Below are 20,381 nucleotides of genomic sequence, written 5' to 3' on the forward strand. Positions count from 1 at the left end.
CAGGAAATCAGACCAACTTTTTGTTTTCTTTGCGCATCATAGGTTGGGACAACCTGTTAAGAAAGTAACTATAACCAAATTGATAATTTGGTGTATGAAAATTTTAATGTACCCCTCCACAAATCTGTAAGAGCTCATTCCACCAGATCTGTGGCAAATTCCACAGGTTTTCAGTCCAGAGCTTCCATGGCTGTTACTTGATCAAATCCACATACCGTTATCGACCACTACAAATTAGAACTGGTCTTAAGGGGAAGAACGGCATTTGGCTCAGATGTTCTCAGGAACATCCTTCCTTAGGGTCCACCCAGGGCTCAGGAAGCTGGGGACTCTGTACCATACATGAGGATGAATGAAAATTGATAACACCAGATAAAGAAGTTATGTACTCACTATAACATTCCATCTGTGTTGACTATTTTTATTTAGCCTGACCTTACCATCCTCCAACCCCTAGCCTTTTTTTTCTTGGCTGAAATTTTCTTTGACACGAACATAATTGTGAGGACACAGTCAGCATCCTCTGCTTGCTGTCATTTGAACTCCAGTGATGGTATTCTGCAAAGTTCTTAGTTTATTCTTTTTCTCCTTCTCCCAAGCTATATGTATTATCTGAGGTGAGTGGGGACCAGAGTATTATGGGTAGCGAAGAGCTTGAGAGTTTCTAATCTTCCAAGAGCTCTACTAATGGCCGAGTTTGATCCAAAGTCGATTCGAGTCCCATATGTGATGCTGTATGGACAACACAGATGGAATGTTATGGTGAGTATATAACTTTTTTTTCTAACCAGTCTTATACATATAATTCTTCTAACTCAGAAACAACCAGTTATTTACTGTTATTTACAATACTTACCTTTTTTCTCCAAATGCACTTTTCTGTCTTTCTCTCTCGAAACAGGACATGCATGCCTTTTTGCTTCCTTCCTTCCTTCTTTTTTCTTCATTCCATACTTCCTTTCTTTCATTTGCTTTCTTTCTTGCAGGTGACATCATCAGTATTTTTTCTTCTTTCTTTCCTTATTGCTTTTTTTTTCCTTCCTTCCCACCTTCCTTCATCCCTCCCATGAATTTATTATGTTTTCATGTGAAAGGTATTTCCTTTTTACATTTTTCTTGACTGCAGCTGAACCTTGACTATGCAAAATATTCTATCCCTCTCTTAGCAAAGTGCAAAATTACTGTATCATTCAGCTGCATGCACAGCTTCCTCATTAAAATAGGTCTGGCAGGCCCCCTCCCCGGTAAAAAGCATCAGCTATTACAAGACTCAGATATTACTTCAGCCTACCAAGATGTGCAAGCTCGGCTCTGTTAGTCACGTATTTCATTTTGGGTATCAGAATGTCATTATGGCAAACAGGGGTGCACTTTCAACCACTTAGAGGGTCTCCTTTATTTTCAAGTGCTGTGTATATGTCTGGGAGGAGCTGCTGAGCTAGCAATCCATCAACCAGAAAGTATGTTTTTCACCCATATTTTGAAAAACACAGAAAAAAAGAATGTAGCTCCTTACGAGCTTACTTAGAATTACCTCAGGTTACTCAAAAGCCCTTTGCATTTTGAAAGAGGTCCTATCTCTCTCTCTTCTAACAGAAAGCAGATTCGTCAAAACCTATTTGAAAATGTTCACAGGCAAAGCATGAGGGGATATTTCTTCAGCAGCTGAAATTTCCTCAGACTTTTCTTGTGCTCCAATAAAGATGCAGAGCCAATCTTTGGGTTCAAACCCTGTTTTGTCACAAACCTCACACACTATTGCAAAAACATCACACCACCCAGATAATGACATTTACAACACTAGACCTGTTGGTTCTCCATAATCAAAGTCAATGGTTTCAGGCAGTAAGAATGCTATGGTTGTGATTGTATTTTGCTATTCTACTTTTCTTTGGATTGTTTTTGTAATTTCCCCAAATGTGGAATACTCAACTCTTTAACTTTTTATAGTGGGGACTGTGTTAGAGCAGTTAACATCAGATGTTTTTCATTTCTTTTAATATCTTTAGCTTTAAGTCCATGTTTCTAGCTACTGTTATGCATAAAATTCCTTAAGTTTCTAGCTCAGAAATAGTAAATAATTTTCTTTTATTTATAATGCTTAACTTTTTCTCTAAATGCACTTTTTTTTGGTTTTCTTTCTTTCCATGTATGCCTTTTTCCTGCTTTCCTTCTTTTTTATATTCCATGCTTCCTTTCATTGTTTCTCTTCCTTACTTAATTGCACACATCATCAACATTCTTTCTTTCTTTCCTTCCTACTCTCCATCCTTCCTTCATTCCTCCCATGGAAATATTATGCTCTTGCCTGAAAGGTATTTCCCTTTTACATTTTTCTTAATTGCAGCTGAACCTTGCCTATGCAAAATCACCAGTCCCTTTCCTGTTAGCAAAGGGTTTGGCTCTTCCATTGCACACTTCGGTGGCTTGACCCCTGTCATTTGCCCAAAGGTCAGAAACTCAACAGCATAGTTTATGGTTTTAGGCTGACAAACAGATCTGCGTCTTTCATTCTATCATGCCAAGCTCACAAACCCTTATGTCTAATCAATCTTCTACATTCAATTCCCCGAGCTTTTCTTTTCTGTCTTCTTCTCTTAGAACTCTTCCTTTCCTTTCCTTTCCTTCCCTTTTCTGCAGCTTTTCATTTGATAGAAGTTTTCTTTAAACATTTTTTAGAATATTCTAGGCCTGCTTCATGTGTCCTCTTGCTCTGCTAGGACCTTACTGAGGCAGATGTGGCTAGGATGGTGAGTGAACTTGTCACGGAGCAACTTCAGAAGGGTGCCCTTATGGTTCTGACTACATAAGATCAGGGACTCCCTACATTGTGTACTCCTTCGCTGACTCAACTTGAGGTTTCAGAGTTCTCATATCCAAATGCTCTGGGCCCATCTGTGTCAGATCCAAGAAGATTGCTGTCTTCGAATCTGACAATGACCCTGAGCTCGTTGGCTCTGAAGTGTTCAGATTTGATGGCTCCTGGAGCCAAAGCCTTCATGCCAGATTTAAAGGGGTTAGATTAACTCTAAGATTCTTGGAGCTTTCTCTTCCTCTCAGAGCTTCAGTGCTTGATAGCTCAGTTCCGGCTACCTCCTCAGGCAGACAACCTGTGGAGACGGGGGAGCCAGTGAACCAGGAACTTTTGCTCTCTGCTCCACTGGTATCCTGTTCCCCAGGGAAGTCAACCTTTGAGGTGGTGAAGACAGTCTTCTCTGTCTTCACAGATCAGGTGGCTTCCCCCCTTGGGACCACCATGGACCACTAAACTAATGTTGTTATGTGATCCTCACCATTCTATGCCTAGGGGCCAGCTGTCCAAGAGCTTCTAGACCCAAATTTGGGGCCCCTAGCTCTTCTGATACTTCCCCAAGACCACCCCACTGAGAAAGTTCCTAGGAAGAGACGGCATAAGAGGAAACACCTGGACTCACCCAAAAAGTCCCTCACTAGCAATACCGATTTTGATGAAGGAGAAAGATCTCCCAAATCACCAGCCAAAGCTGTCTTATTTACAGAGATCCTCAAAATCCTGAAACAAAAGGGTGGTTGGTCTGCCCACAACCCATCTCCTGAGGAATCATTATACCTGGAAGCTTTCAGGACTGGCATGTCTACCTTCTGGGTAGCCCCACCTCCCATCAAGTTTGTGGATTTAATTTGTTGAAAGGTGTGGAAGCAACCTGACATGACTGAACCCATCCTTAAGAGAACAGATAAAATTATGGCACATCCACTAGAAAGGCCATATTAGAGTAAGGGCATACTGGTTGATGCCATAGTTGTGGCAGCAGCCACTAAGAAGAAACTCGCTGAAGAGAGTTCATCTGTTCATCTCCCTAACAAAGAGCCTAGGGTGATGGACAAACTTGGGAAGTGGTTGTGTGCTTCAGCAACATTTGCTATATGTTCGCTGAATTATCTAGCTCACTTCATGAGACTGCAATGGGACTTATTAAAAGAGCTTTCCAGTTCATTAGAAAGGATCACTATGAAGGAGGCCAGAGTTCTGTGGCTCCTCAGTTGACTACCTTACAATTAATTGGCTGTGAATTCGTCAATGAGGCTTATCGCCAACGATATGGAGAGTGTATCACAGGAGGCGTTTCAGGCTTATCCATGAGGACACATGCTTGGATGTGCCTCAGTGATTTAATGGAGGCTTTTAACTCTTCCTTCATTAATGCCTTGTTTGAATGATCTTCACTTTTCGGACCCAAGGTAAAGGAAACGCTCTCCAGATGTGAAAAAGACAGGAAAACCTTGTTTGCCATTAGAGTACAGTTTTTGACCCCCCCCCCCCAAGAAAACATTTTCTAGGAATCAACGGGGGCACAAGATGTGGTTCAAAAAATTTGAAGGTCATTTTCCTGACACATGTGGGACTGAATCTCCCAGAGGTGGAGGTGGAAATGCTAACAACATAAGATGCTCTCATGGCAGAGGAAACCTGCTAAATGTAGGGTCCAGAGATACCTTTTTGATAGATTCTGTCAGTGCTCCTGAAATGAGTCCTGATTGTCTTCCTGTGGAGGCAGTCAGGGTTGTTTTTCTCTGCACCAAACAGGCTGGCTAAGTATAACAAACAATACTTAGGTGCAGAGAATTATTAACAAAGGTTATAGCTTACCCTTTTTCCTTCCATGCCCATCAATAATGAAGCTCCCTGGTGTTCCACCCAATCAAAGGGAGCCAGCTACTCAGCAAATTCAACAGTTGCTCACAAAAAGAGTAATCCAAGAAGTCCCACCAGACCAGATAAGATCCAGAACTTACTCAAGGTTCTTTTTGGTTGCAAAAAAGACAGGGAAGTGGACACCAGTCGTGGATCTCAGCATGTTAAACAAGTTGGTTACACACATCAATGTCCAGATGGTCATGGTACAGTCCATTCTACCCTTTTTAGGGAAGGATGACTGGATGTGCTTGATAGACCTCCAAAATGCATACCAGCACATAAAGATGAACAGGTGGTCCAGAAGGCACTTATTCTTCTGAGTGGTAGCCAGTCACTACCAGTTCACAGTACTGCCCTTTGGCCTCACCAAACACCCAGGGTGTTTTTCAAATGCACGGCAGTGGTATCAGCCCATCTAGGGCTGCAGGGAATCTGGGTGTTCCCATATTTGGATGACTGGCTCATCACATCCCTAACCAGGCATCAGTTGGTACAATCGGAAGACCATGTACTTAACTCTAAGGATCACAATAAATCACAACAAATCACAATTGCAACCCACCCAGAATATGGAATTCATAGGTGCAATCTTTGATGCTCAATCCATGCTTGTATCCATACCATTACTATGACTGCAGAGCATCAGAAGCCAGGTCAGGAGAATCTTTTGCAGTACGAGTATATTGGAAAAAATTCCTCCAGGATCTAGGCTCAGTGGTGCAGCCATTACTTTAGTTTCTCTCAAGGTATCACATGAGAGTGTTACAATTGATGCTACAAACCCCAATGGTCCATTTTCAAACACCTTATGTCTATAAAGATAAGGGTGACTCAGATGTGCAAAAATTACCTGTCATGGTGGACACAGTCAAGTCAGATCCAACAAGGTCGCCCATTCATACCTCCCCACCCCAAGAAAATAGTGACCATGAATGCTTCTCAGACTGTGTGGGGGGCATTATCTGCAGTATACAGTCCAAGGTATTTGGTCTCTCACAGATGCCAACCTGCATATTAATGTTCTGGAGATGACAGCAGTGCTTTTGGTGTTGCAAGCATTCCAGGATTTTCTCCCTCTTTGGCCAGTTGCAATGTAAACAGACACTATGTCAGTAGTTTGGTATTCAGAAGCTGTCAGAGTATGGCAGTGGGCGATAGCCTCTGATCACTTTCTGGTGGCAACACACATTCTGGGGAAGTCCAGTCTGATAGCAGACAAACTCAGCAGATTCATCCTATTACCTAATGAGTGGTCCCTCAACCAGAAAGTGGTGAAAATGATTTTTCATCAGTGGGGCCACCCTTACAGCAATTTTTTGCATTCCCCCAAAACAACAAATGCAGCAGCTTCTTTTCCCAGTGGGGGAGTCACTGAAGGATACTCTGCTCCACGATTGCCCCCCCCCCGGCCTGTTATACAACTATCCTCCAACTCTGTCGATATCCAGGTTCTTACAGAAGGCAGGCAGATTGAAGAGCAGAGTAATCCTCATTGCAACTTACTGGCCTCGACAACTGTGGTTCCCCTTTCTTCGGCATTACCTACTATCTCCACCTTGGATTCTGGATCACCCAAACCTTCCCCAACCTCAAACTGACCTCATAGTTTCTTCACTTCCATTGTTAGCCAGACAACCTATGCTTTTTTCCCCAGTTTGTCTATTCTATTAATCTTCCCATAAGCCTTCTACTAGGAAATTGTACAAAAGCAAGTGGAAAAGATCTTTTTATTGGGTGGAGCAAAATGACATAGAACCCTTTACAACTCCTACATATGCATTCCTTGAATTTCTAGCAGAATTGTTAATGAAGGAGCAAGAGCATCTACTATTAGACCTCAGCTTGCAGCAATTTCAAATTTCCATGAGGTATTACACAATTCTTCCTTGGCTGCTGCAAAATTTGTAAAGTATTTCTGAAAGGTACTCTTCTGAAAGACCCTGTTCCCCCATGGAACTTAACTCTAGTACTACAGGGCATAACACAATCCCCCTTTGAGCCGGCAGCCAAATGTAATTTGAAATTTCTGTCTTGGGGGATACCTTTTCTGGTTGCCATAACATCAGCCAGGAGAAAATCAGAGGTTCATTCTTTATCCTCACAACCTACTTACTTGGTATTTCACAAAGATAGGGTTTTCTTATGAACCAATGCTTCATTTCTACCAAAGGTAGTGTCAGAATCCAATATTAATCAGGCCATTCATCTTCCAGTAGTCTTTCCAAATTTCAGTAATCAAGGAGAATTTTTGCTGCATTCATTGGATGTTCATAGACAGTTGTGTTACTATTTGCATCGTATGAAGGACTTCATGAAATCAGACCAACTTTAGTTTCCTTTGTGCACCATAGGTTGGGACTACCTGTTAATAAAGTAACTATAGCCAAATGGATAATGGAATTTATTTCCTTGATGTATGCAAGATTGAATGTACCCCTCCACAAACATGTAAGGGCTCATTCCACCAGATCTATGGCAACTTCCACAGTTTTTCAATTCAGAGCTTTCATGATGATATTTGTGCAGCTGCTACTTGGTCAATTCCACATACCTTTATTGACCACTACAAATTAGATCTGGTTTCAAGGGGAAGAATGACATTTGGCTTAGATGTTCTCAGGAACATCCACCCAGGTTTCAGGCAGCTGAGGACTCTGTCCCATACATGATGATGAATGAAAATTGACAACATCAGATAAAGTTGCATACTCACCATAATGTTCCATCTATGTTGTCCATTTTAATTTAGCCTGACCTTCCCACCCTCCAACCTATTGCCTTTTTTTGTTGGCTGACATTATCTTGAACAGAACATAATTGTGAGGACACAGTCAGCATCCCTTGCATAGTTCTTTGTTTATACATTGTTTATACATTTTCTCTTTCTCTCAAGCTATACGTATTACCTGATGTGAGAGAGGACCAGAGCATTATGGGTAGAGAAGAGCTTGAGAGTTTTTGGCTGAGTTGGATCCAAATTTGGATTTGAGTCCCATACGTGAGGCTGAATGAAAATGTACAACACAGATGGAACATTACGGTGAGAAAGTGTATTTTAAGTTAATTGATGATAATTAATCTATTGGTCAGCTGACTTAGAAAATTGTTATTTAATGATGAAGGGATGGCTTTTATAAGTATTCATTCCTTGAAAAAGCCTGGCAGTGGCCGGGTGAAAGCGCTTGGTTTACGTGTTTGGTGTACGTGGTGTAACAAAAATAAACATTATACTTCTACTTTGGCTCCGGGTCCAGTGGCTTTTGGATTTATTCATTTTACATTACGGTGAGTACATAACTTCTTTTTGCTAACCAGTCTTATGCATACAATTCTTCTAACTCAGAGACAAGCATGCATTTTCACTTTAGTTTTTTATTTTTTATTTTATTTTATATTTATTTTATCTTATTTAATTATTGCTCAGTTGTATGTTGCCATGTTGTGTAAGTCCTTTATATATATATATATATATATATATATATATATATATATATATATATATATATATATATATATATATATATAAATAGTTTTTAATTATATATAACTTTTTTATATACTTATGTGCAAATATTCATTTGTATTCCTAGTTAATGTTGTTTTGATTTTATGTGGCATACACCTTTAAATGTCTGACTCTGTAAGGAACACCCACTAATTAAGAGCTTTGTATATAAGGTGTGTCAGTTCAATGCAATGGTTTTGATGGTTTGAAAAAGCCGCTTGGTGAAAGCGCTTACCCCTTTTATACTTGAATAAAGATTTTGGAATTATTGAAAGTTTCTAACTTCCAAGTCTGTTTCCAGTTTGCTTGAAGAGACTGTCAGCATTTTACATCTATAAACTGTTTTTTGGTCTGCATAGACTTTAAACATCCTATTTAATGTGGAACTTCGCTTTGGATTTATAGCTTTGGCTGTTTCTTTTACACACTAGCACAGTTTACCAGAGATCCAGCGAGTGAACTTGTAAGTCAGTATTGTGCCTGGTTTGAACTTGAGCTGATGTTTTATTGATTTAATTATTTAATTATACAATTATATATGAATGTTGTGAGCCAATAGGATGTACTGTATTGCTATTAAATGGGTGAACTGAGAGAGACAGATGATTCTGATGAAGTCTCTGGTTGATGAGATGAAAGCGTGCTAAATCTGTATGCTATTGGTGTGTTTTTATTGGAATAAGGTTGTGTTACTTACTATCGCTGGCTATCGCTTATTGGAATTGAATTTTACAGGGAAGTGGAGGACAGCCTTTATTGATACCTCACAGCGAATATATACTTTTTTGATGGTTGATAGCGATTGTTTTTATTAAGTTTTTGTGTGAAAGGCATTTCATTTTTACATTTTTCTTGACTGCAGCCGAACCTTGCCTATGCGAAATGTTCTATCCCTCTCCAAGTAAGGTGCAAAATGACTGTGCACAGCCTCCTCACTAGAACAGTGCTGGCAGGCCACCCACCGAGTAAGAAGCATCAGCTCTTACAAGCCTCAGATAATACATCAGCCTACCAAGATGTGCAAGCTCTGTTAGTCACATATTTCATTTGGGATATCAGAATGTCATTATGGCAAACAGGAGTGCACTTTCAACCACTTGGAGGGTCTTCTTTTCTTTTCAAGTGCTGTCTTTATGCCTGGGAGGGGCTGCTGAGCAGACCATCCTAGCTGCTCAAGCAATCCATCAACAAGAACTCATGTTTTTCACCCATTTTTTTAAAAGATGCAGGAAAAGTCTGTAGCTTCTTACTTGATTACTTAGAATTACCATAGGTTATTCAAAAGCCCTCCACATTTTGTAAAAGGATGTCTCTCTCTCCTAACAGAAAAAGACAAGTCGAAACTGAGTGTAAAATATTCATAGGCAAAGCATGATGGTATATTACTTCAGATGACAAAATTTCTTCAGGTGTTTCTTCTGCATAAAGATGCAGAGCCAATCTTTGGGTTCAAATCCTGTTTTGTCTCTAACCTCATATGCCATTGCAAAAGCAACTCACCACCCAAGTAATGACATCTGCAGCACAAGACCTGCTGGTTCTTGGTAATCAGATTCAGTGGTTTCAAATTAAGGGAATGCTTTCAACCAGATGGTGTTTTTTTTTAATTAAAGGCATACGTCTTTTTCATTGCGTACTTCATACTGTTGATCTTTTTTCCAAGTGTGGGAAACTTGACTGCATAACTTTTGATAGTGGGGGCTGTGTTTGAGCAGTTATCTGAGCTTATGCTAAAATCAGATTTTTTTTCATTTAGCATTTTTAGCTTATAAGCCTGTATTTCTAGCAAATATTACACATAAATTCTCAAAGCTCCTAGTTCAGCAACAGTAAATTGTTTCCTCTTATTTACAATGCTTGCCCCTTTCTCCAAATGCATGTCTTTTCTGTCTTTTTATCTTGAAACAGGCCATGCCTTCTCACCTCACCTGCTATTGCACAGTAACTAAAGTCATGCTTAACTGGCAGGGAGAGTACCATAATCAAGAAGATGGTTTCCCAAGGCTCTTGCATTGCATGCTTCAGCTGGGTTGACCCCTGTGGTTTTCCCAAATGTGGGAAACTAAAAGGCATATTTCCTCCTCCTCCACAACATGCACGCCAACCTCCTGAGGGTGGACACTTTCTTTGAGTCGACCCCTGTGATTTCCGCAAATGTGAGAAACTCAACTGCATATTTCCCCCTCCTCCGCCTCCTCTAGGAAAACATTGTAGCTTCTTATTAACTTACTTAGAATCACATCAGGTTACTCAAAAGCTCTCTAACAGAAAGGAGACAAGTCAAAACCTAATGCAAAATTTTCATGAGCAAATCATTATGGGATATTACTGCAGATCCCAAACTTTCCTCAGACTTTTCTTCTTGATCTAGTAAAAATACAGAGCCCATATTTGCATTCAAAGCCAGGTCTGTCACTATCCTCATACACCATTGTAAACCAGCTCATGAACCAGGGAAATACCATTTACAACACTGGACCTGCTGGTTCTCCATAACCAAAGTCACACAACAACATTATTTTTCAAGGCTGAGGTTCTTTTTTGCTGGCTTTCCTCAAACATTTTAGTAGTGGGGAATTGTGGTTGCACAGTTTCCTGAATTTAAACTAACTAGCTGATCTCTTTCTTTCATTCTAGCATGCTTAGCTCATAATTCCTTGTTTCTAACCAGTCTTATACATACACTTCTTCTATCTCAGAAACAACCAATCATTTACTGTTTTTTTTTTCTTCAAATGCACTTCTTTTCTGTTTTTCTCTCTTGAAACAAGCCGTGCATGTCTTTTTCCTGCCTTCCTTCTTTTTTCATCATTCCATACTTCCTTTCATTGTTTCTCTTCCTTTATTTCTTGCACACAGCATTGAAAGTCTTTATTTAATTTTTACCCTCCACCCTTCCTTCATCCTTCCCATGGAGCTGTTACGTTCTCATCTGAAAAGTAATTCAATTTTACATTTTTCTTAACTGCAACTGAAACGTAACCTATGCCAAATGACCAGTCCCTTTCCTGTTAGTAAAGGGTTTGGCTTTTCCATTGCACACTTTGGATGGCTTGACCCCTGTCTTTTCCCTAAAGGTCAGAAACTCAATGGCATGACTTATGGTTTTAGGCTCACAAAAAAACAGATCTGCTTCTTTTATTCTATCATGCCTAGCTCACAAACCCCTATGTCTAAACAGTCTTCTACATTCAATTCCCCAAGCTCTTCTCATGTTTTGTTCTCCTTTCCTTTCCTTTCCTTTCCTTTCCTGCAGCTGTTAGGTTTTCTTGTGATAGAAGTTTTCTTCATCATGGGTCAACCTAACATTTGCCAAATAACCTAGCTATGTCTGTGTAAGGTGCAAAATGACTGCATCATACATGCTTGTTCACACCTACCTCATTAGAATAGTTGTTGCAGGCCATGCCCAGTCAGAAGAAATGTGTGTTACAAGCCTTCAAAAAGACCACTGCTTACTGAAATGCGCACGGTCTTCTCTGTCAGTCACATATTTCATTTGTGGTATCAAAAATGTTATTGTAGTAAGCAAAGGTCCACTTCTAATAGCTTAAAGGGCCTCCTTTGTGTTTAGATGTTGTCTGTGCATCTGGGAAGATCTGCTGAGCAAAGCATGCTAGCTTACCAAGCATTCCTTGAATAGTAAATGACTATCCTCATACACCATTGCAAAAACAACTCACCTCCCAGGTAATGACATTTACAACACTGGACTTGCTGGTTCCCTGTAACCAAAGTCATATATCTAGTAGGTGAAACATTGCAATCAAGATAAGGTTTTCCCAGGATGAGGATATTCTAATGCACACTATTGATGACAATTGATGGTAGTGGGGGACTGCAGTCACGCAATTACCTCAATATAAGCTAACTATCAGATCTGTTTTTTTTTTTTGTTCTAGCATGCTTAACTCATAAGCCAGTATTTTTAATCAATGTTATACATACAATTCTCAAACTCCTAACTCAGAAACAGACAGCCATTTACTCTTTTTAAAAAACTGTCTTTCTCCAAATGCACTTCTTTTCTGTTATCTTCTCTAGAAACATGCTGTGCATGCCTTATTCCTTCCTTCTTTCTTTTTTCTTCATTCAATACTTTCTTTGTTTCTTTTCCTTTATTTCTTGCATTCTGCATTGACAGTCTTTCTTTCTTAGTTTCTTTCATACCCTCCTTTCTTCCTTCATCCTTCTCCTGCAGCTATATTTTCAAGTGAAAGGCATTTCCATTTTACATTCTTCTTTACCAAAGCTGAACCTTACCTATGCCGAATGACCAATCCCTGTCCTGTTACTAAATGCATTCTTGTCTGGGAGGCAGAATACCATGATCAAAAAGGTGGTTTCCACAGGGTGAGGCTCTTTTATTGCACACTTCGGTTGGGTTGATTTCTGTGATTTCCTGAAATGTGGTAAACTCAACTGGGTAATTTATGATAGTAGAGGACTGCATTTGTGCAGTTCCCTGAACTTAAGTTAACAAATAGATCTGTTTTGTTTGTTGTACTATGTCTAACTCACAAGCCTGTACTTCTAACCATTGTTATAAATACAATTCTCCTAACTCAGAAACAGACAGTGATGTTCTCTTATTTACAACACTTACTTTTTTCTCCAAATGCTCTTCTTTTCTGTTTCTCTCTGCCAAAACAGGCCATGCCTTTTATTTCCTTTTCTTTCCTGCAGGTGTTATGTTTTTATGTGTTAGTAGTACACCTTTCCTTTTTTCATTTTTCTTCACCGTGACTGGACCTTACCTACCCTTATCCTAGTAAATTGTAAAATGACAGTATCATACATGTTCATACACACCCACCTCACTGGACTAGTTATGGCAGGCTATCCCACACTAAGAAGCATCATGATTTACAAGCCTTAAAAAAGACATCAACCAACCAAGATGTGCATGTTCTGCTCCATCAGTCACGTTTTTCATTTTGGGTATTGGAATGTTATTGTATCAATCGGAGATACACTTTTAATAAGTTAAAGGGTCTCCTTTATGTTCAGATGCTATCTGTTTGTATGAAAGAGCTGCTGAACAGAGCATCCTAGCTGCTCAAACATTCCGTTAACAGGAAAGCATGCTTTTCAACCATTTTTTTTAAAACAGCTTTGTTGAGATAAATATTGTCAAATAAACATAAACTAGAGAGATGTACATTTTTCAAAATGAGTGACATAAAATGAGAAATTCAAACAAATATTTCAAACTATATATAATAACATTCTCCACAAGAACCAAGTATTAATAAACAAGTGCATTAAAATAAGAAGATTATAAAAGAATGTGCATTACTTGTTCAATAAATCATATACTTTTTTCCACATATTAAATGAATTAGTATTCCTAGAAGATATTGGAGTATTGGTCAAAATTTCTAAGTTACAGACTTCAAAAAGTAAATTTTTGAATTCAATTATTGAGGGTGAAGTATGAGACTTCCAATTTCTTGTAAGGATTTTTCTGGCAATGGATAGAATTGACAAAATCAGAGGATGATTAGATTCTTTGATACAATTAGGAACAGGTGTGTTAAACATAACTAGTGATTTTGAAAGATAAAAATTATCTGTAAAAATAGCTTGTAAAAAGGAATTAACATATGTCCAAAATGTATTTAATTTTATACAATCAAGCATTATATGTGTCCAATCTGCATTAACAACTTTGTTACATCTCCAACAATTGGTATCTTTTTTATTAAATTTACTTAAAGAAAATGGGGTAATAAAAGACCTATGCAACTACCTCCATGTAAAAATTTTCCAATTAAGTGATGAAGTGGTTACAGTTGCTGACTGTAAGATATTTATTTTGTCAGAGTCAGTAGGGGGATAATTATTAATTAAAGTAAAATAGTTCCAATAACTTTCTGAAGGGTCATCTAAATCAAATTTGATTGCTTTATATAAATTAGATAAAATATTTTTAGATGTAGAATTATGTTGTAAACCTATTATCATAAATTTAAATAATTTAGGTATTGTATTTTTTGTTGTTAAAGACATAGAATCCATTTTGTTTAGAACATATTTCTTAACTTCCTGTAAATCTAACCAAGCAAAAAAATCGTATTCATATTGATTTTTAATATGTTTATAGTTTTCAGATCATTCTTAGTCATCAATTGAAACCAAAATATTAGGTTTTTCTGTTGAAAAGAAAACATTTTATTATAATCAGATGAAAAGATGACACCTTGTGTGAAAGCTATAGGAAAAAGAATGTATATCCACTCTTTATAAATATTGAATTTATAAATATAATTTCTAAAGGATTTCAGAAAAAGAATTATATAATTGGAGTTACATTTTTGAGAGGAGTAAGATAAGAAATATTCTTTTAGAACTCAAATAAAGGAGTTACTTAGTATAGTTAACTTCTGAAGTTTGTTGTTATGTATAGAATTACTAATTAAGATTTCTAGGGTATTTTTTCAGTTTGCCATATTAGTATTATCTATAAGTTGGTAAATAGTTTTGGCCACTGAAGAAACAGAATAGATTTCCAAATTAGGCATTGCTATACCACCTTTTTCCCAGTTTTTCATATAATTAAATAGAGCTATCCTGGGTTTAATTGGAGACCATAAGAATTTGTGTATTGAGGAATTAAATTTTTTAATAATCTGATTAGGAGGAGATAATGAGATGGATTGTAACCAATAAATTAATTACAGGTTATAATTATTCAACACAATTTGTTTGCATATAAGTAAATATATCACATCACCCGTTAATAGCAACAATGTCTAATCTCCATTGCTTTTTTCTCTTTTTTCTTCCCTTTAAAGCGTTCGAGTGTTCTGAAGCCTCTGACACTTTATTTCCGATATAGGGATTTATGGTTTCCATGGCAACAATCTAGATGTAACTCATGGGAGAATGTCCATATTAAGAGACTGATCGTGAAGTAGGTCTCGAGCTGAAGGTGAATAACTGTAGACTTTCAAATTTTCAGTGGGAAAAAATAAGTAGGAGGCATTTTAACTTTAAAGCAACTTGTGCCACTGAAGTCGTTCGCAGGTGGTGAAACAATGGTTTCTGAAAGTACAGCAATCACAGAAGCCACTGTGCAGCTCACAAACCACTTCAAACTTCCTCTCTAAATAGAGGCCAACACTGTGAAACACAAAACACCCCAGTTTCAACCACAGAGAAACAGAGCAACACCACAACACACCAGCAAAAGATACATATCAGCCAGAATTAAATAAAAAAAGAAAAAGCAAACATTCAAAAAGGAGAGGGAAACAACAGTAGCAGCAATGTCAACCCCATATGACCAAACAATTCTGTACATTTCCAACAGCAACTTTTGAGCCCACCACATTCCGGACATTACCAACAGTAACCCCACAGCACGAATTCAGTCCGGATATCATCTTTATCTACATATCATGTTTTATATTAGCTCCAGACACTACCAACAGCAAAATTTATGTTAAAAATAGGTCTGGATGCCAATAAGAGAAAGTATATGCAAAAATAACTATATATACACTAAAATCATATCTATAGAAATGTCTGAAGACAATATAAACTGTCTCTATCAATACAATACTAAACTAAATATAAGCACCAAATCATTGCGACATGTTATTAAAATAACGGGTCTACTTTACATTACCGAAATGACACTTCACCGACACACAAAACACCGACCCCAAATAACCGAAACCACACAACACCGACAACTCACAAAACCGAACACAATTACACCGACACAAACAATGTAAACTACACATGACACACAATGACATATCCACTAACCCTAACCCAAACCCTAACCCTAAGGTCCGACACTACCGCACAGTTACCCTACCCGCACCCTACCCCTAACTCACTTAACCCACCCCTACACCTAAAGACTGTCACTATCGCACACTTAACCTACCTGCACCCTAACCCTAACTCACTTAACCCACCCTAAAACATAAAGCCCGTCACTATCGCACACTCACCCTACCTGCACTCTAAACCTAACTCACTTAACCCTTCCCCAAACTACAGTCCGTCACTATCACACACTTACCTTACCCGAACCCTAACTCCGACACTACCACACACTCACCTTTCCCACACCCTAACCCAAAATCCCACAATATCGCATACTTACCAGACCGCTCCTAACTCCGTCACTACCGCACACTTACCGAGTCGCGCTCACACGTTACCCTTGTCAGTCTTTCGGCTGTCGGCAAATCACCTTTTCGATCAACTTGCTTGTCGGTCGTTTTGTCTCGGTCTTCTGCATGTCGGTGAAGTGTCGTGTCGGTAATGTAAAGGGGACCCAGATATAACTGTACTTCAATACAAATGGCAACAAATAGACTACAATAATAACTCAATTTAAACAGTAACCCATACCTATCAAAAATAAGAAACAACTAAATATTTGCATAATAAGCATCAAAATAAAACAGTAAAGACTATCATTAACAAGTATAATAAACAGTGGTAAAATCTTACCTGTTATTCCGGTTATCAATTTCCCCGACCTTATGAGTCATTAGTATGTTTAGAACAAACAAACTGGAGCATATAAGAGCAGTTTTTTTTTTTATTTTCTTAGCTTCTTCTTGTGCTCATGGGTTTTCCCAGTTTCATTTTTGGCTAATCTCTTCAAGTTAGCATTGGCTCAAGCCATTTCTTCTATTTTGTCCAAACGTTTGTTAGATTTAACAAAAATAAGAGCACTGTTCAGATCTTCAAATAATTTAGATGTATCCTGGTAAAATATTTTAAGCCTTGCAGGAAACAACAGGTGAGATTTTATTTGATTTTTTTAAGTTCTCTTATCAAAGGTAGGAAAACTTTTCTTCTTGCAATTACCACAGGAGAATAGTCATTATCAAAATGAACTAAATTAACTTATATTTTAATTGGAGGTTTTGCCCATGCTGTCTTTAAGACAATTTCCTTATCATGTGAGGAAAGGAATTTTACAATCACAGATCTTGCTGAATTACTTTTTTTATTTTTTGATGAAACCAAAGATCTGTGTGCTCTTTCAATACCATGCTGTCTTTAAGACAATTTCCTTATCATGTGAGGAGAGGAATTTTACAATCACAGATCTTGCTGAATTACTTTTTTTATTTTTTGATGAAACCAAAGATCTGTGTGCTCTTTCAATACCATATAAAAGAGCCTCAGGTAATTCTAGTATTTCAGGTATCCATGTAGACAAGAACTTTTCCATACTATCTCCTTCTATTTTTTCTGGTATGCCAAAGATTCTGATATTATTACGACATGACTTGTTTTCTAGATCATCTATTTTAGACAAAAGGTGAGCATTTTGCTTTAAAAGGAATTCAATATTATGCTCACCTTTCTGGAGCCTAGAATCCATATCATTTAGGGCTGTTTCCATACCTGAAATCTGTTCTTTCTGTTGTTTTAAATCTTCATGTATAATGTTCATTTGTTTAGTACAGCTATCCAATTTCAGGTCCATTTTATCTATTTTACTAATTAGTTCTTGAATGTTAAGTAACAAAGATTGTAATTCCTTTTTGAAAGTTGTATCCTGGTGAGAAGATTTGTTGAAGCGCATCTTGTTGACTGGAGTAGTTCAGAAGATCTCTGATGTTTTTTGACAGGAAAAAATAAAATAATCAAAAAGATTTTTGATACTATTTAATGTATAAAGTATCATTTTATAAAAAATATCCAGATTTCTGATAGATATATTTTAAAAATCCTGTCAGAGAAAATTGGAATAGACAGAGCTGAAGAGAAGTGCTGCTACTCTGAGTGAATCTTGGCCACGCCCCCCACCCATTTTTTTAAAGACACAGGAAAATAGTGTAGGTTTTTATACTAGCTTACTTGGAATTTCATCAGGTTACTCAAAACTTCACATTTTGAAAACACTAGCCTTTTTCTTTTAACAGAAAGGAGACATGTTAAAACCTAATGCAAAATGTTAATGGGTAAAGTATTATGGGATATTAGTCAGATGGTGAAATTTTGCTCAGACTTTTCTTGGCTACAGAGCTGATATCTGAGTTCAGACTCAGGCTTGTCACTAATCTTAAACACCATTGCAGAAACAGCTCACTTCCTAGCTGGTGAGATTTACAACACTACAGCTTCTGGTTCTCAGTTATCAAAGGTATACTTATCTGGCATGGAGAATACCACAATCGAGAAGGTGGCTTCCCCAGGGTGAGGCTTTTCCATTGCTCCCTTCTGTGGGATTTAGCCATGTAAATTCCCCATATCTGGGAAACTCAACTGTATAATTTATGGTTTTAAGCAAATAAACAGATCTTTTTTTTTTTTTTTTATTCCAACATGCCTAGCTCAGAAGCCCTTATTTCTAGTCTATATTATATGTGTAATTCCCTATGCTCCTAACTCAAAAACAGCCAGTCATTTACTCCTAATTACAACACCTAATGTTTTTCCAAATGCACTTCTTTTCTGCCTTTCTTTCTTGAAATTGGCCATGCATGCCTTTTTCCTTCCTTCCTTCCTTCATTACTTCTTTCCTTCCTTCCTTTCTTTTCCTTTCCTTTCCTATGGCCATTATGTTTTCTTTGAAAGACATGTTTTTTTTACATTTTTCTTCATCTAGGCCAAACCTTACCTATGCAAAAGACCTATCCTTCTGCTTATAAGGTGCAAAATGACTGTATCATACGTGCGAATGCACACCCACCTCACTAGAATACTTCTGGCAGGCACCCCACCCCTCCACCCCCACTAAGAAGCATCAGGTGTTACAAGTTGTGCAAGTTCGGTTCCATCACTCACATATTTAATTTTGGTTATCACATTGTTATTATGGCAACCAGGGGGTACACTTTCAACAACTCAGATAGACTTCTTTTTGTTCAAGTGCTGTCTATGTGTCTGGGAAGAGCTGATAAGCAGAGCATCCTAGCTGCTCATGCATTCCTTGAAAAGGAAAGTGTGTTTTTCACTCATTTTTTATAGATGCAGGAAAAGATTGAAGCTTCTTAGTAGCTTACTTAAAATTTCATCAGGTTACTCAAAATATCTTTACATTTTGAAAACACTAATGTCTGTCTTTTAACAGAAAGGAGGCAAGTCACAACCTAATGCAGAATATTCAAAGTGTTATGGGATATTAGTGCAGACTCCAAGCTTTGCTCAGACTTGTCTTGCCGTTCAAACTCAGGTTTGTCACTAACCTTATATACCATTTCAGAAACAATTCACCACCCAGGTAATGAGATTTACAACAATGGAGCTGTTGTTTCTCAATTTTCAATGCCATATTTACATGGGAGGGGGAATACTATGATCAAGAAGGTGGTTTCAGCAGGCTGGGGACCTTTGGTTGGGTTGGTACCTGTAATTTCCCAAAACATGGGAAACTCAACTACATAATTTATAGTTTTAATCTAACTAATACAAATAGATCTGTTTTTTTTTATTCTAGCATGCCTAGTTCACAAGCCCATATTTCTAAGCAATGTTATGCTCTTCAATGTTCTGCTTTTCATTTTTTCCCTTAGAACTGCTCTACTTGTAATCTAAACAGTCTATTCTCTATCTGTAAAGCTCAGCACTTGTTCCTAATGCATTTTTTAGTCAGGTAAAACACTTCTATATTATACAAAGTACTTCACTAGCTTAAAACCCCCTTGAGTACCCACTTCCCTATAGGTCCTTTCTGACTCAGTTACACAGCAAACTTTTTCATTTCTTCTAGCATGTCAAAGGGTCAGTTGCTAGTGTCCTCTCCTGCTCAGCTGGTGAATCTGGGAATATTGAGGCAATGTTACAATTGCCTCATGTACACAGACAACCCTCTCCTCCTCCCACAAAACACAAATACATGCGAGAGATGCAACTATATAGCCAAACTGGAGGCTGAGCTCTCTCAACTCAGGACTGGCAAAACCAGACAGGAGGAGAAGGTAACCACACACACCATAAACCCAGTCTCACATAGAAATATCACAACTACAAATCAAACACATAAACACACAAAGACATACTCGGAGGCACTGATCAAAAATCTACCAAAACAGCAGAGGCCTCCAAAGCAGACACCCAAACAACTGCCACCTCATGACATAACACAAGCAGCACATAGATCACAAAGTCAGTGTGCAAATCAGTCACAGCCCTTAAGGCCAAACACAATGCCAGACACACTTGTCATAGGTGACTCCATAGTCAGACACACTGACGTCCCACTCACCAGACTGA

At 38.1% G+C, this 20,381-nt stretch overlaps 2 non-coding genes and 2 pseudogenes across 2 annotated transcripts; all 4 read left to right on the forward strand.

Annotated features, from left to right (window-relative positions):
* The first annotated feature begins 10,136 nt into the window (after positions 1–10,136).
* On the forward strand, positions 10,137–10,264 carry LOC122817064 (annotated as a pseudogene).
* Positions 10,265–12,485: 2,221 nt separating this feature from the next.
* Positions 12,486–12,651, forward strand: LOC122816873. The gene has a single exon (XR_006367114.1). It is a non-coding gene; the product is annotated as a U1 spliceosomal RNA (small nuclear RNA).
* Positions 12,652–18,311: 5,660 nt separating this feature from the next.
* On the forward strand, positions 18,312–18,480 carry LOC122816945. The gene has a single exon (XR_006367125.1). It is a non-coding gene; the product is annotated as a U1 spliceosomal RNA (small nuclear RNA).
* Positions 18,481–19,438: 958 nt separating this feature from the next.
* On the forward strand, positions 19,439–19,568 carry LOC122817015 (annotated as a pseudogene).
* The last annotated feature ends 813 nt before the right edge of the window (positions 19,569–20,381 follow it).

This window comes from Protopterus annectens, chromosome 1.part1 (assembly GCF_019279795.1).
Source record: "Protopterus annectens isolate FY-2018-M chromosome 1.part1, PAN1.0, whole genome shotgun sequence".
Classification (NCBI taxonomy): domain Eukaryota; kingdom Metazoa; phylum Chordata; order Ceratodontiformes; family Protopteridae; genus Protopterus; species Protopterus annectens.